Below are 15759 nucleotides of genomic sequence, written 5' to 3'. Positions count from 1 at the left end.
GAACGCTGGCTGCGCGTGTCATAATAGGCTCTGAGCCTTTATATACCTGTGCACAGCAGCAGCCACCTTCAGTCTGCTGCTGGACAGCCAGCAGCAGCAGCAGCAGGAGAGGTATGTAATCAGGAGCCCTCCTGCTAAGGGTAGACAGCTGCTCGTTCCACCCCACCCCCCGCCTTAATTGGTTCTCCTCCCTTCCAACGGTGTTGAGGCGGGTGGGAACAGCAGGGGGTGAAGGTGCTGTGTTTAAAGAGGTGGAGTTATGCAGATCTAAAACGCGTGGATTGCAGCAGCAGCAAGCCGAAAAGTGCAGGCATGTAAGGGATCTAGAGGTTGACAACATGTCTTCTTAACGGGAGTCCAGGAGCTCATCTCCACAAATGGACTTTTCAGGATCCTTGGGTGGCTCCGTAGTTTGAAACCAATTCTGGTTATCGCTTCTCGGCCTTTTGGCTAAGATCAAGTGTAGTATCTGTTCTTATCAGTTTAATATCTGATACGTCCCCTATCTGGGGACCATATATTAAATGGATTTTTAGAACAGGGAGATGGAAAAAGAGCTTGCTCTGTCCACTCCACGCATTGACCTGGTATTGCAGTATCTCCAGGACCGGTGCACCCCTTCTTTAATGCAGTTTCTAACATCAGAAAGAATTGAATTCAATGTTTTTTGTTCATTTTGCTTGTTTGTCGGATTTTGGGATGGACTCTTTGGCTTTGCTTTTCTTCTCCTCATTGGATTTTTCATGTTCAAAGTTGCAGAAGCCAGATTACAAGCTCATTTTGGTTCAACTTCAGCAACTGTGCATTGCATTGCCATGTAATGTGATGCAATGCTATCTTTCTAGCTCTCCCTTTTTACTTCCTTTTGGATAAACAGACATATTAGGCAAGCATTTTGGAGCTTTCACCTAAATAACTACAGGTGGTGAGATAAGCTGCACAATATAATTGACCTTTCAGTATATTGTTGCACACACACCATCTATTTAGCAAATGCCCTTGTTATCAACAGCAGCCTTTTAAACTCACCTGAGCTAACAGGTATGTGCGCTGGTTACTCTGCTGCGCTTAAAATTTCTTTTTTGGTTTGCTACAATGCCTTTTCTGAAACGTTGTCTCCTTCTGCTGGAACACTGACTTCTTTCATTTAATGCCTGCAGACTATAAAAGAGAACCCAACCCAAAAAGTTTGGTTGATTAGTCTGTGGCATTCTGTTAAACTGTTGCTTATGGCGGTCTCTGTGAGCTTCTCAGCGACATTCAGCCAGCCAGGTATCCTGCCTGCAGTAGATGGAATGTGGCATTGGAACGCTGGCTGCGCGTGTCATAATAGGCTCTGAGCCTTTATATACCTGTGCACAGCAGCAGCCACCTTCAGTCTGCTGCTGGACAGCCAGCAGCAGCAGCAGCAGGAGAGGTATGTAATCAGGAGCCCTCCTGCTAAGGGTAGACAGCTGCTCGTTCCACCCCACCCCCCGCCTTAATTGGTTCTCCTCCCTTCCAACGGTGTTGAGGCGGGTGGGAACAGCAGGGGGTGAAGGTGCTGTGTTTAAAGAGGTGGAGTTATGCAGATCTAAAACGCGTGGATTGCAGCAGCAGCAAGCCGAAAAGTGCAGGCATGTAAGGGATCTAGAGGTTGACAACATGTCTTCTTAACGGGAGTCCAGGAGCTCATCTCCACAAATGGACTTTTCAGGATCCTTGGGTGGCTCCGTAGTTTGAAACCAATTCTGGTTATCGCTTCTCGGCCTTTTGGCTAAGATCAAGTGTAGTATCTGTTCTTATCAGTTTAATATCTGATACGTCCCCTATCTGGGGACCATATATTAAATGGATTTTTAGAACAGGGAGATGGAAAAAGAGCTTGCTCTGTCCACTCCACGCATTGACCTGGTATTGCAGTATCTCCAGGACCGGTGCACCCCTTCTTTAATGCAGTTTCTAAAATCAGAAAGAATTGAATTCAATGTTTTTTGTTCATTTTGCTTGTTTGTCGGATTTTGGGATGGACTCTTTGGCTTTGCTTTTCTTCTCCTCATTGGATTTTTCATGTTCAAAGTTGCAGAAGCCAGATTACAAGCTCATTTTGGTTCAACTTCAGCAACTGTGCATTGCATTGCCATGTAATGTGATGCAATGCTATCTTTCTAGCTCTCCCTTTTTACTTCCTTTTGGATAAACAGACATATTAGGCAAGCATTTTGGAGCTTTCACCTAAATAACTACAGGTGGTGAGATAAGCTGCACAATATAATTGACCTTTCAGTATATTGTTGCACACACACCATCTATTTAGCAAATGCCCTTGTTATCAACAGCAGCCTTTTAAACTCACCTGAGCTAACAGGTATGTGCGCTGGTTACTCTGTTGCGCTTAAAATTTCTTTTTTGGTTTGCTACAATGCCTTTTCTGAAACGTTGTCTCCTTCTGCTGGAACACTGACTTCTTTCATTTAATGCCTGCAGACTATAAAAGAGAACCCAACCCAAAAAGTTTGGTTGATTAGTCTGTGGCATTCTGTTAAACTGTTGCTTATGGCGGTCTCTGTGAGCTTCTCAGCGACATTCAGCCAGCCAGGTATCCTGCCTGCAGTAGATGGAATGTGGCAATGGAACGCTGGCTGCGCGTGTCATAATAGGCTCTGAGCCTTTATATACCTGTGCACAGCAGCAGCCACCTTCAGTCTGCTGCTGGACAGCCAGCAGCAGCAGCAGCAGGAGAGGTATGTAATCAGGAGCCCTCCTGCTAAGGGTAGACAGCTGCTCGTTCCACCCCACCCCCCGCCTTAATTGGTTCTCCTCCCTTCCAACAGTGTTGAGGCGGGTGGGAACAGCAGGGGGTGAAGGTGCTGTGTTTAAAGAGGTGGAGTTATGCAGATCTAAAACGCGTGGATTGCAGCAGCAGCAAGCCGAAAAGTGCAGGCATGTAAGGGATCTAGAGGTTGACAACATGTCTTCTTAACGGGAGTCCAGGAGCTCATCTCCACAAATGGACTTTTCAGGATCCTTGGGTGGCTCCGTAGTTTGAAACCAATTCTGGTTATCGCTTCTCGGCCTTTTGGCTAAGATCAAGTGTAGTATCTGTTCTTATCAGTTTAATATCTGATACGTCCCCTATCTGGGGACCATATATTAAATGGATTTTTAGAACAGGGAGATGGAAAAAGAGCTTGCTCTGTCCACTCCACGCATTGACCTGGTATTGCAGTATCTCCAGGACCGGTGCACCCCTTCTTTAATGCAGTTTCTAAAATCAGAAAGAATTGAATTCAATGTTTTTTGTTCATTTTGCTTGTTTGTCGGATTTTGGGATGGACTCTTTGGCTTTGCTTTTCTTCTCCTCATTGGATTTTTCATGTTCAAAGTTGCAGAAGCCAGATTACAAGCTCATTTTGGTTCAACTTCAGCAACTGTGCATTGCATTGCCATGTAATGTGATGCAATGCTATCTTTCTAGCTCTCCCTTTTTACTTCCTTTTGGATAAACAGACATATTAGGCAAGCATTTTGGAGCTTTCACCTAAATAACTACAGGTGGTGAGATAAGCTGCACAATATAATTGACCTTTCAGTATATTGTTGCACACACACCATCTATTTAGCAAATGCCCTTGTTATCAACAGCAGCCTTTTAAACTCACCTGAGCTAACAGGTATGTGCGCTGGTTACTCTGCTGCGCTTAAAATTTCTTTTTTGGTTTGCTACAATGCCTTTTCTGAAACGTTGTCTCCTTCTGCTGGAACACTGACTTCTTTCATTTAATGCCTGCAGACTATAAAAGAGAACCCAACCCAAAAAGTTTGGTTGATTAGTCTGTGGCATTCTGTTAAACTGTTGCTTATGGCGGTCTCTGTGAGCTTCTCAGCGACATTCAGCCAGCCAGGTATCCTGCCTGCAGTAGATGGAATGTGGCAATGGAACGCTGGCTGCGCGTGTCATAATAGGCTCTGAGCCTTTATATACCTGTGCACAGCAGCAGCCACCTTCAGTCTGCTGCTGGACAGCCAGCAGCAGCAGCAGCAGGAGAGGTATGTAATCAGGAGCCCTCCTGCTAAGGGTAGACAGCTGCTCGTTCCACCCCACCCCCCGCCTTAATTGGTTCTCCTCCCTTCCAACGGTGTTGAGGCGGGTGGGAACAGCAGGGGGTGAAGGTGCTGTGTTTAAAGAGGTGGAGTTATGCAGATCTAAAACGCGTGGATTGCAGCAGCAGCAAGCCAAAAAGTGCAGGCATGTAAGGGATCTAGAGGTTGACAACATGTCTTCTTAACGGGAGTCCAGGAGCTCATCTCCACAAATGGACTTTTCAGGATCCTTGGGTGGCTCCGTAGTTTGAAACCAATTCTGGTTATCGCTTCTCGGCCTTTTGGCTAAGATCAAGTGTAGTATCTGTTCTTATCAGTTTAATATCTGATACGTCCCCTATCTGGGGACCATATATTAAATGGATTTTTAGAACAGGGAGATGGAAAAAGAGCTTGCTCTGTCCACTCCACGCATTGACCTGGTATTGCAGTATCTCCAGGACCGGTGCACCCCTTCTTTAATGCAGTTTCTAAAATCAGAAAGAATTGAATTCAATGTTTTTTGTTCATTTTGCTTGTTTGTCGGATTTTGGGATGGACTCTTTGGCTTTGCTTTTCTTCTCCTCATTGGATTTTTCATGTTCAAAGTTGCAGAAGCCAGATTACAAGGTCATTTTGGTTCAACTTCAGCAACTGTGCATTGCATTGCCATGTAATGTGATGCAATGCTATCTTTCTAGCTCTCCCTTTTTACTTCCTTTTGGATAAACAGACATATTAGGCAAGCATTTTGGAGCTTTCACCTAAATAACTACAGGTGGTGAGATAAGCTGCACAATATAATTGACCTTTCAGTATATTGTTGCACACACACCATCTATTTAGCAAATGCCCTTGTTATCAACAGCAGCCTTTTAAACTCACCTGAGCTAACAGGTATGTGCGCTGGTTACTCTGCTGCGCTTAAAATTTCTTTTTTGGTTTGCTACAATGCCTTTTCTGAAACGTTGTCTCCTTCTGCTGGAACACTGACTTCTTTCATTTAATGCCTGCAGACTATAAAAGAGAACCCAACCCAAAAAGTTTGGTTGATTAGTCTGTGGCATTCTGTTAAACTGTTGCTTATGGCGGTCTCTGTGAGCTTCTCAGCGACATTCAGCCAGCCAGGTATCCTGCCTGCAGTAGATGGAATGTGGCAATGGAACGCTGGCTGCGCGTGTCATAATAGGCTCTGAGCCTTTATATACCTGTGCACAGCAGCAGCCACCTTCAGTCTGCTGCTGGACAGCCAGCAGCAGCAACAGCAGGAGAGGTATGTAATCAGGAGCCCTCCTGCTAAGGGTAGACAGCTGCTCGTTCCACCCCACCCCCCGCCTTAATTGGTTCTCCTCCCTTCCAACGGTGTTGAGGCGGGTGGGAACAGCAGGGGGTGAAGGTGCTGTGTTTAAAGAGGTGGATTTATGCAGATCTAAAACGCGTGGATTGCAGCAGCAGCAAGCCGAAAAGTGCAGGCATGTAAGGGATCTAGAGGTTGACAACATGTCTTCTTAACGGGAGTCCAGGAGCTCATCTCCACAAATGGACTTTTCAGGATCCTTGGGTGGCTCCGTAGTTTGAAACCAATTCTGGTTATCGCTTCTCGGCCTTTTGGCTAAGATCAAGTGTAGTATCTTTCGAAAAGGCGGTTTTGGATGTTGGCCGCCCTAGTAGATTGATACATTATGCACACTGGGGTTTAGGCGCTTGTTAGTACGCCAGGTGGCTAATATAGTCATCTGGTGGAAAGCATGGCCCCCCAGGATCGACGCCATTGGGCCGGGGAAGATCGAAAGCCCGAAGTGTGAAGTGCCCCAGGAGTGGTGACCCTGGGGTGCCTTAACTCACTGGGATTGGGAACCCCACTTGAGTTTATGGCACATTTGCACTAGCACTTCAATATTTCTTTCTTCACACACACCCTTATTCCGGGCCTTCTGGCCTTAGGATGGGGAATTTTACAATTCCCGGTCGAAGGTCCGGGCAGTATTATACTGTGAAACCTTCACTATTTATTTAATTTTTTTTTGTCACTGTGTGTCCACTTTTTCACGTGTGTCCACGTCCTTACTAGGATTTTGTCGGGATGCGGTTCCCTTACGGGTTCCTCTCTTGGCAGGTCTAGGGGGGGAGTGTGTGGCCATCAGGTTCCGCTCCCCCCTGAACCCCACTGGCTCTCCTCTTTCGGGAGGAGAGCGTTGTTGGCTCCCCTCTTCCGGGAGGGGAGCACAGTCTTTGGCTCCCAGTGCCTTGCTCGGGTGAGAACTCGGGCAGGTATTGGGGGTAAGATTGGGTCGCCTCTGGCTCCGGCTGGAGGTGGCTATTTGTCCCTGTTCCTCGCTGTGGCCTTCTGGCTCGGAGGGACGGGGAATGGTTTGGGGGACCCTTCTCCTTTTGGAGAGGGTTTCAAGAAGACCAGCATCCTAGTGCACTTTTTTTTGTGGCACTTGTCACTTTTTTAAGCGCACTCGGGTTTTGTACACGAATTCGGGCTTTCGATAAAAAAAAAATCTGTTCTTATCAGTTTAATATCTGATACGTCCCCTATCTGGGGACTATATATTAAATGGATTTTTAGAACAGGGAGATGGAAAAAGAGCTTGCTCTGTCCACTCCACGCATTGACCTGGTATTGCAGTATCTCCAGGACCGGTGCACCCCTTCTTTAATGCAGTTTCTAAAATCAGAAAGAATTGAATTCAATGTTTTTTGTTCATTTTGCTTGTTTGTCGGATTTTGGGATGGACTCTTTGGCTTTGCTTTTCTTCTCCTCATTGGATTTTTCATGTTCAAAGTTGCAGAAGCCAGATTACAAGCTCATTTTGGTTCAACTTCAGCAACTGTGCATTGCATTGCCATGTAATGTGATGCAATGCTATCTTTCTAGCTCTCCCTTTTTACTTCCTTTTGGATAAACAGACATATTAGGCAAGCATTTTGGAGCTTTCACCTAAATAACTACAGGTGGTGAGATAAGCTGCACAATATAATTGACCTTTCAGTATATTGTTGCACACACACCATCTATTTAGCAAATGCCCTTGTTATCAACAGCAGCCTTTTAAACTCACCTGAGCTAACAGGTATGTGCGCTGGTTACTCTGCTGCGCTTAAAATTTCTTTTTTGGTTTGCTACAATGCCTTTTCTGAAACGTTGTATCCTTCTGCTGGAACACTGACTTCTTTCATTTAATGCCTGCAGACTATAAAAGAGAACCCAACCCAAAAAGTTTGGTTGATTAGTCTGTGGCATTCTGTTAAACTGTTGCTTATGGCGGTCTCTGTGAGCTTCTCAGCGACATTCAGCTAGCCAGGTATCCTGCCTGCAGTAGATGGAATGTGGCAATGGAACGCTGGCTGCGCGTGTCATAATAGGCTCTGAGCCTTTATATACCTGTGCACAGCAGCAGCCACCTTCAGTCTGCTGCTGGACAGCCAGCAGCAGCAGCAGCAGGAGAGGTATGTAATCAGGAGCCCTCCTGCTAAGGGTAGACAGCTGCTCGTTCCACCCCACCCCCCGCCTTAATTGGTTCTCCTCCCTTCCAACGTTGTTGAGGCGGGTGGGAACAGCAGGGGGTGAAGGTGCTGTGTTTAAAGAGGTGGAGTTATGCAGATCTAAAACGCGTGGATTGCAGCAGCAGCAAGCCGAAAAGTGCAGGCATGTAAGGGATCTAGAGGTTGACAACATGTCTTCTTAACGGGAGTCCAGGAGCTCATCTCCACAAATGGACTTTTCAGGATCCTTGGGTGGCTCCGTAGTTTGAAACCAATTCTGGTTATCGCTTCTCGGCCTTTTGGCTAAGATCAAGTGTAGTATCTGTTCTTATCAGTTTAATATCTGATACGTCCCCTATCTGGGGACCATATATTAAATGGATTTTTAGAACAGGGAGATGGAAAAAGAGCTTGCTCTGTCCACTCCACGCATTGACCTGGTATTGCAGTATCTCCAGGACCGGTGCACCCCTTCTTTAATGCAGTTTCTAAAATCAGAAAGAATTGAATTCAATGTTTTTTGTTCATTTTGCTTGTTTGTCGGATTTTGGGATGGACTCTTTGGCTTTGCTTTTCTTCTCCTCATTGGATTTTTCATGTTCAAAGTTGCAGAAGCCAGATTACAAGCTCATTTTGGTTCAACTTCAGCAACTGTGCATTGCATTGCCATGTAATGTGATGCAATGCTATCTTTCTAGCTCTCCCTTTTTACTTCCTTTTGGATAAACAGACATATTAGGCAAGCATTTTGGAGCTTTCACCTAAATAACTACAGGTGGTGAGATAAGCTGCACAATATAATTGACCTTTCAGTATATTGTTGCACACACACCATCTATTTAGCAAATGCCCTTGTTATCAACAGCAGCCTTTTAAACTCACCTGAGCTAACAGGTATGTGCGCTGGTTACTCTGCTGCGCTTAAAATTTCTTTTTTGGTTTGCTACAATGCCTTTTCTGAAACGTTGTCTCCTTCTGCTGGAACACTGACTTCTTTCATTTAATGCCTGCAGACTATAAAAGAGAACCCAACCCAAAAAGTTTGGTTGATTAGTCTGTGGCATTCTGTTAAACTGTTGCTTATGGCGGTCTCTGTGAGCTTCTCAGCGACATTCAGCCAGCCAGGTATCCTGCCTGCAGTAGATGGAATGTGGCAATGGAACGCTGGCTGCGCGTGTCATAATAGGCTCTGAGCCTTTATATACCTGTGCACAGCAGCAGCCACCTTCAGTCTGCTGCTGGACAGCCAGCAGCAGCAGCAGGAGAGGTATGTAATCAGGAGCCCTCCTGCTAAGGGTAGACAGCTGCTCGTTCCACCCCACCCCGCGCCTTAATTGGTTCTCCTCCCTTCCAACGGTGTTGAGGCGGGTGGGAACAGCAGGGGGTGAAGGTGCTGTGTTTAAAGAGGTGGAGTTATGCAGATCTAAAACGCGTGGATTGCAGCAGCAGCAAGCCGAAAAGTGCAGGCATGTAAGGGATCTAGAGGTTGACAACATGTCTTCTTAACGGGAGTCCAGGAGCTCATCTCCACAAATGGACTTTTCAGGATCCTTGGGTGGCTCCGTAGTTTGAAACCAATTCTGGTTATCGCTTCTCGGCCTTTTGGCTAAGATCAAGTGTAGTATCTGTTCTTATCAGTTTAATATCTGATACGTCCCCTATCTGGGGACCATATATTAAATGGATTTTTAGAACAGGGAGATGGAAAAAGAGCTTGCTCTGTCCACTCCACGCATTGACCTGGTATTGCAGTATCTCCAGGACCGGTGCACCCCTTCTTTAATGCAGTTTCTAAAATCAGAAAGAATTGAATTCAATGTTTTTTGTTCATTTTGCTTGTTTGTCGGATTTTGGGATGGACTCTTTGGCTTTGCTTTTCTTCTCCTCATTGGATTTTTCATGTTCAAAGTTGCAGAAGCCAGATTACAAGCTCATTTTGGTTCAACTTCAGCAACTGTGCATTGCATTGCCATGTAATGTGATGCAATGCTATCTTTCTAGCTCTCCCTTTTTACTTCCTTTTTGATAAACAGACATATTAAGCAAGCATTTTGGAGCTTTCACCTAAATAACTACAGGTGGTGAGATAAGCTGCACAATATAATTGACCTTTCAGTATATTGTTGCACACACACCATCTATTTAGCAAATGCCCTTGTTATCAACAGCAGCCTTTTAAACTCACCTGAGCTAACAGGTATGTGCGCTGGTTACTCTGCTGCGCTTAAAATTTCTTTTTTGGTTTGCTACAATGCCTTTTCTGAAACGTTGTCTCCTTCTGCTGGAACACTGACTTCTTTCATTTAATGCCTGCAGACTATAAAAGAGAACCCAACCCAAAAAGTTTGGTTGATTAGTCTGTGGCATTCTGTTAAACTGTTGCTTATGGCGGTCTCTGTGAGCTTCTCAGCGACATTCAGCCAGCCAGGTATCCTGCCTGCAGTAGATGGAATGTGGCAATGGAACGCTGGCTGCGCGTGTCATAATAGGCTCTGAGCCTTTATATACCTGTGCACAGCAGCAGCCACCTTCAGTCTGCTGCTGGACAGCCAGCAGCAGCAGCAGCAGGAGAGGTATGTAATCAGGAGCCCTCCTGCTAAGGGTAGACAGCTGCTCGTTCCACCCCACCCCCCGCCTTAATTGGTTCTCCTCCCTTCCAACGGTGTTGAGGCGGGTGGGAACAGCAGGGGGTGAAGGTGCTGTGTTTAAAGAGGTGGAGTTATGCAGATCTAAAACGCGTGGATTGCAGCAGCAGCAAGCCGAAAAATGCAGGCATGTAAGGGATCTAGAGGTTGACAACATGTCTTCTTAACGGGAGTCCAGGAGCTCATCTCCACAAATGGACTTTTCAGGATCCTTGGGTGGCTCCGTAGTTTGAAACCAATTCTGGTTATCGCTTCTCGGCCTTTTGGCTCAGATCTGTAATGGGTCTAGTCATTTGGCTGTCTGTGCGTTAACTCTTGGCCCTGTGGCATCGCCATTTTATGGCTTAAGCCACTTGCTGCTATAAGGAGTTGGCCAGTAGACACGACTAGCGATAATGGGACGCATTCGATACGCTGGGCCCGGTGAGGCTCGAGTGAAGTTTGGAATCCAGATTGATGTGGAAGAAGGTAAAGAAGGAATCTTTACCCTCAGCTTCGTGGTGAAGGAGATTTTGTTTGGACTCCTTGAAGTGAAGAAGGAAGAAATCTTGTGCCTCCAGCAATTCAAAAGCAAGTATAATCTTGTATTTACTTCTATGGCTGTTTGCAACAATTTCTATGATTGTTTGAAAAAGAATCTGGACAATCAATATTTGGATGGGCTGACTTTTGTCATCTTGTATTGCTCCAAAGAGGTACCTCTGACTGTTTTCATGTACAACCCACATGTGGACTTGGCTTTGATTTATGCCTTTCTAAATAGGCACTGCTATATTACCAAGGTGGCAGTAAAAGTCATGAATGAGGAGGAACTATGGACCGGTAAATATCGTTTCATGGTCAAGTTCCGGGAAAGTCCTGATGAACCAGGGGGTATACATTATCCTCCATCAAATTTTTCCATTGGGAGTGAGCGGGGTTACCTGTTCTTCCCCAATGCGCCCAGGTTTTGTCGTCATTGTAGGAGGTATGGCCATACTCAGGAAGCATGCGACATCAGACAGATTATTTGCAGGAAGTGCAATGAGGTGGGTCATTCTTCCAATAATTGCAAAAATGAAATAGTCTGTAACCTCTGCGGAGAGAAGGGGCATGCCTTCAGAGACTGTATATTCCATCCTGGTTCATATGCGGGGGCAGCGGGAAGGGGAAGGAGAAGAAATGAATCTCCTGCACCCACAGCTACAACTCCGACTGCTCCAACTCCGACTGCTCCGATATCTACTCTGGCTTTCCTGGATGAGGAGGAGGCTCGGGTTGCTTTTCCAGAACTGGTTCGTGTGAATGTAAGAGGAAATATGGAGCTGGCACCTGAGCCACCGGTGCAGAGGGCCGCGTCTGTGGCTTCAGATGTCAGTGAGTCTGAGACGATAACTGATGATCGTATAGGCATGGAAGTGGCCCCGGTGGAGGATCTGGAGGCTGAAATTCCAGACATGATGGTTACATTGCAGGGGGAAGAGGAGTCTGATCTGACCAGAACACCGCATGTGGCCTGGAGCGATGTCGTTTCTGACCTTGAGGAGGAGGGAGGTCAGGGGGACTTTGACCCCCAGCGGCGGGATTATAGTTCAGATGAAGATGGAGGCGCTTCAGTGAAGAAAAAGAAGAAAACTGAGCCATCCTTTTCCCCTTTAAGTGACTGCAGTGTGAGTCCAGCCCGGGTGTACCCTACTGCATCCGATCCCCAAGATGTGTCTTTTTTGGGGGAAGGCACAAACTACGATATCTGCACGTCCAGCGTCCTACCCCCAGAAGGGTTAGGATGATGTACAGGTGGGCATGTTGTCGTGACCTGCCACATCAAATTAATAGATGGGTGCCCAAGTTGCTCTCAGCATCTTGTCGCTAAATGTTCGGCTGATTAAATCTGAGTCGAGAAGAGTGGCAATTTTGGACTACTTGAGCAACTTGGATGCGGACGTATACTGTGTCCAGGAGTGTGGGATCTCCGATCCCTTAAGTGAAAATGCATGGCCTTTAGGTCAAAGTGTGTGGTCTGGTTCTGTATGTAATAAAAATTGTGGGGTAGGTGTTTTGGTGAAGGGTTATAGTGTTAAGATAGAAAGTTACATGGTGGTGGAGGCGGGGAGGTGTGTAATATGTGAGTTAAATTGTAGGGGGTGGAGGGTTAGGGTGGTAAATATGTATGCACCAATAGATAAAGGGGAGAGGCTGGAAATTTTTGAGAAATTATGTTTTTTTTATCTGGCAAAATGCCAATAATTTTTGTTGGAGATTTCAATTGTGTGACGGAGGGGGATAAGATGGATGTTACAGGTAAAAGACTCAAGAGTCTTGTGGCGGATTTTTCCTTACAGGATGCTGCGGAAGTTTTTTTAGGTAATCCACCTCCTGCGACCTATAAAGCCGACAGGGGAGGCATAGAGTCTAGAATAGACCGTATCTTCTTTTCTTCACAAAATGTTATTTGTAGGAATTTCCAGCAGGAAGATGTTCCCTTCTCTGACCATGTGTGTTTGAGGGCACGTCTAGAAGGTAAGATTTCCTTTGTATATGGTGGTGGCGTGTGGAAACTTAATGTGCGTTTGCTGGAAGATAATAGGATCATGCGTGATTTTAGGCGAATGTATGTTAGGTGGAGGGATAAAAAAAGTGATTTCAGGAATGTGCTTGAGTGGTGGGACTGGATGAAGAGTGAGATTGGTTTTTTCTTTAGAAAAAGGGGCAGGAGGAAAGCAGCAATGAATAGAGCAAAATTTAATGATTTAAGCTCTAGACTGGAGTGGCTGAGGATGTTAAGGATGATTGGAGTGGATGTGGATGTTTTGATGTGTCAAGTGAAAGAAGAGATTAAGAAATATATTGAGGGTAAAGGGAAAGAAATTATTTACCGTTCTAAGATTGAACATTTGGAGAAAAATGAGAAATGCACAAGGTTTTTTTTCAAAAAAGTTTTTGGGAAGAAAGTAGATATGGATGAGGTGGTGAATGGTGATGGGGTGTGTGTGAGTGGGAAGGATGTGATGCAGGAGGTGGTGTTGTTTTATAAGGAGTTGTATGGGGAAAAATGGGTTGATGATAGGATGTTGACTGATGCTTTGGGGTGTTTAGAAGGTTGTTTGGGTGAGGATGAACGTGAAATATTGGATGATGTAATTGTGTTGGATGAAGTTAAAAAAGTGGTGATGTCTGCGAGTAAGAATAAAACACCTGGGAAGGATGGACTGCCCGTGGAGTTATATGTTAAGGAATGGGACACGATGGGAAATGACTTATTGGAGGTGTGCCAGTATATGTTCACGGAGAATATGTTGAGTGAATCTATGAGAGATGGGGTGGTGGTTTTGGTTCATAAGAAAGGTGATAAAAAGGATTTGGGGAATTGGAGGCCAATCACCCTTTTGAATGCAGACTATAAGGTGTTTAGTAAATTGTTGGCTAGCCGGATGCGGGAAGTGATTGGCGGTGTGGTGGATGAAGACCAAGTGTGTGCAGTGCCTGGGAGAAGTATGACTGAAAATTTGGTGTTGTTGCGTGATGTGATTGGGGATTGTATGAGTCGTAAGCAGAAATGTTTGTTGTTTTCGGTTGATTTTGAAAAAGCTTTTGACCGTGTGTCACATAGCTTTATGTTTAAGGTTTTGTCTAAGATGGGTTATTCCAGGAATTTTGTAAACTGTGTTAGGAGTTTGTATTGTAATGTTTCAAGTGAATTTTTGGTGAATGGGTGGTTGAGTGAGAAAGTGAGAATTAAATCAGGAGTGCGTCAGGGGTGCCCTATGTCCCCTTTTTTGTTTATTAGTGTGATTGAAGTGTTGATGTGTATGGTTAGGAAGGATAAGGTTATGAGAGGTGTGATGATTCCTGGGAGTAATGGAAAGGATGTGAGAATTCTAGGTTACATGGATGATGTAGTGATTGTGAGTGGGAATATGGCTGCGATGAGTAGGGCAAGGTTGATATTAAGTTTGTTTTGTAGTGTCTCAGCTTTTAAGGTCAATTGGACTAAGAGTTCCTTTAAATGTTTTGGTGAGAGGAATGTACGGATGGATGGTGTGAGGTGTGAGGATGGTGCAATAAAGGTGCTTGGGATTAAGTTTAATGATGATTTGAAAGGAAATGAGAGTTGGGAAGATTGTGGGGTGAGAGTGGTGCGCAAGTTGATTTTTTGGCGAATGAGAGAATTAACTCTGACTGGGAAAGTTCTGATTATTAAGGCGGTTATTTTGCCTATTTTGTTGTTTGTTGCGAATGTATATCCTGCTGCTTTTAAGAAAATTAGGAAAACTGAGAAATTCATCTTTAATTTTCTTTGGGGAAGTCGCATGGAGAAATTGAAACGGGAATATGTCTATAAGTTATGTGTAAATGGTGGTTTGGATTTTCCAAATATTGATTTCTTTTTAGGGATTAGTTACGTGAAAATGGTGGTGGTGGTTCTAGGGAAAAGTAATAAGTGTGCTTATATGATGAAGTATTCGGCTGGATGGATGCTTTATGGCTTAAAGTGGGTCAAAAGGGATGCTAGAGTGCCTGTTGCTTTTAAGTGTCCTGTATGGTATGGTTGTGTTGAGAAATTTGTAAGGAAGTATGATTTGTTGTCCGTTAACATGAGTGATTTTAGGCAAAAGAAGAAAGTCATTAGGATGGTGCGTGAGCGTGAGGTGGTATGTAATATCAATGGGTTGAGAGGGGAGGAAGTAACCGAGATGTGGAGAAAATTAAGTATAGATGGTGTGACTAACAGACAGAGAGATATCGCTTGGATGATATTGCATGACATTTTGCCTGTTAGAGATGTGCAAAAGAAGAGGGATTTAGTTAAATCTGAGGTATGCCCGAGGGATGGATGTGGTTTGAGAGAGCATGTTAGACATATGGTATGGGATTGTGATTTTGCATATGATGTATGGAAGGGTATAGGGGGACTTTGCAAGGAATTGGTGGGTGTAAAGTATGTTAATTGGAAACTTGCTATGTTTGGGATGGGTGCATGTAGTAGAATTAAGGATAGGATTTTATGGTTGTTGGTGGTGTGTGTAATTGAAAGTTTGTGGGATGCGAGGAATTTGTTAGTTTTTAAAAGGAAGAAAATGTCATTTAATGAATGTTTGAGATTGATTCTGTCACGTATGTATGTAATATACCTCTGGGATCAGGAACGTGGAAGTATTATAGATGCTGAAGGGATCTGGAAATTTAAAAAGTGGAGGTTTTTGGTAAAGTTTAATTAGTAGTGTATAATGTACCTGATGATAAGGTTTGGTTTTATTTTTGATTATATACCAAGTGTGATGAAAGGCTAAGTGTCAATGAAAGGCTTTTGTAAGTCGATTTGATTGAGCTTATGCTCCGGCCTATCTGATTTGGTTAAAAAGAAAAAAAAAAAAAAAAAATCTGTTCTTATCAGTTTAATATCTGATACGTCCCCTATCTGGGGACCATATATTAAATGGATTTTTAGAACAGGGAGATGGAAAAAGAGCTTGCTCTGTCCACTCCACGCATTGACCTGGTATTGCAGTATCTCCAGGACCGGTGCACCCCTTCTTTAATGCAGTTTCTAAAATCAGAAAGAATTGAATTCAATGTTTTT

General features: G+C 44.5%; 8 non-coding genes and 1 pseudogene across 8 annotated transcripts; all 9 read left to right on the top strand.

Annotated features, from left to right (window-relative positions):
• Nucleotides 1-430: 430 nt before the first annotated feature.
• On the top strand, nucleotides 431-621 carry LOC141223109 (U2 spliceosomal RNA). The gene has a single exon (XR_012290780.1). It is a non-coding gene; the product is annotated as a U2 spliceosomal RNA (small nuclear RNA).
• A 1115-nt stretch (nucleotides 622-1736) lies between these two features.
• On the top strand, nucleotides 1737-1927 carry LOC141223107 (U2 spliceosomal RNA). The gene has a single exon (XR_012290778.1). It is a non-coding gene; the product is annotated as a U2 spliceosomal RNA (small nuclear RNA).
• A 1115-nt stretch (nucleotides 1928-3042) lies between these two features.
• On the top strand, nucleotides 3043-3233 carry LOC141223106 (U2 spliceosomal RNA). The gene has a single exon (XR_012290777.1). It is a non-coding gene; the product is annotated as a U2 spliceosomal RNA (small nuclear RNA).
• Nucleotides 3234-4348: 1115 nt separating this feature from the next.
• LOC141223105 (U2 spliceosomal RNA) lies at nucleotides 4349-4539 on the top strand. The gene has a single exon (XR_012290776.1). It is a non-coding gene; the product is annotated as a U2 spliceosomal RNA (small nuclear RNA).
• Nucleotides 4540-5654: 1115 nt separating this feature from the next.
• On the top strand, nucleotides 5655-5746 carry LOC141223098 (U2 spliceosomal RNA; annotated as a pseudogene).
• A 794-nt stretch (nucleotides 5747-6540) lies between these two features.
• LOC141223034 (U2 spliceosomal RNA) lies at nucleotides 6541-6722 on the top strand. Its single transcript, XR_012290744.1, has one exon. It is a non-coding gene; the product is annotated as a U2 spliceosomal RNA (small nuclear RNA).
• A 1115-nt stretch (nucleotides 6723-7837) lies between these two features.
• LOC141223093 (U2 spliceosomal RNA) lies at nucleotides 7838-8028 on the top strand. Its single transcript, XR_012290775.1, has one exon. It is a non-coding gene; the product is annotated as a U2 spliceosomal RNA (small nuclear RNA).
• Nucleotides 8029-9140: 1112 nt separating this feature from the next.
• Nucleotides 9141-9331, top strand: LOC141223081 (U2 spliceosomal RNA). The gene has a single exon (XR_012290774.1). It is a non-coding gene; the product is annotated as a U2 spliceosomal RNA (small nuclear RNA).
• Nucleotides 9332-15522: 6191 nt separating this feature from the next.
• Nucleotides 15523-15712, top strand: LOC141223059 (U2 spliceosomal RNA). Its single transcript, XR_012290764.1, has one exon. It is a non-coding gene; the product is annotated as a U2 spliceosomal RNA (small nuclear RNA).
• The last annotated feature ends 47 nt before the right edge of the window (nucleotides 15713-15759 follow it).

This window comes from Phyllobates terribilis, unplaced genomic scaffold, assembly GCF_046119375.1.
Source record: "Phyllobates terribilis strain yellow unplaced genomic scaffold, ASM4611937v1 Scaffold_366__1_contigs__length_1906876, whole genome shotgun sequence".
Lineage (NCBI taxonomy): Eukaryota > Metazoa > Chordata > Amphibia > Anura > Dendrobatidae > Phyllobates > Phyllobates terribilis.
This window is presented reverse-complemented; position numbering and strand designations above follow the sequence as displayed.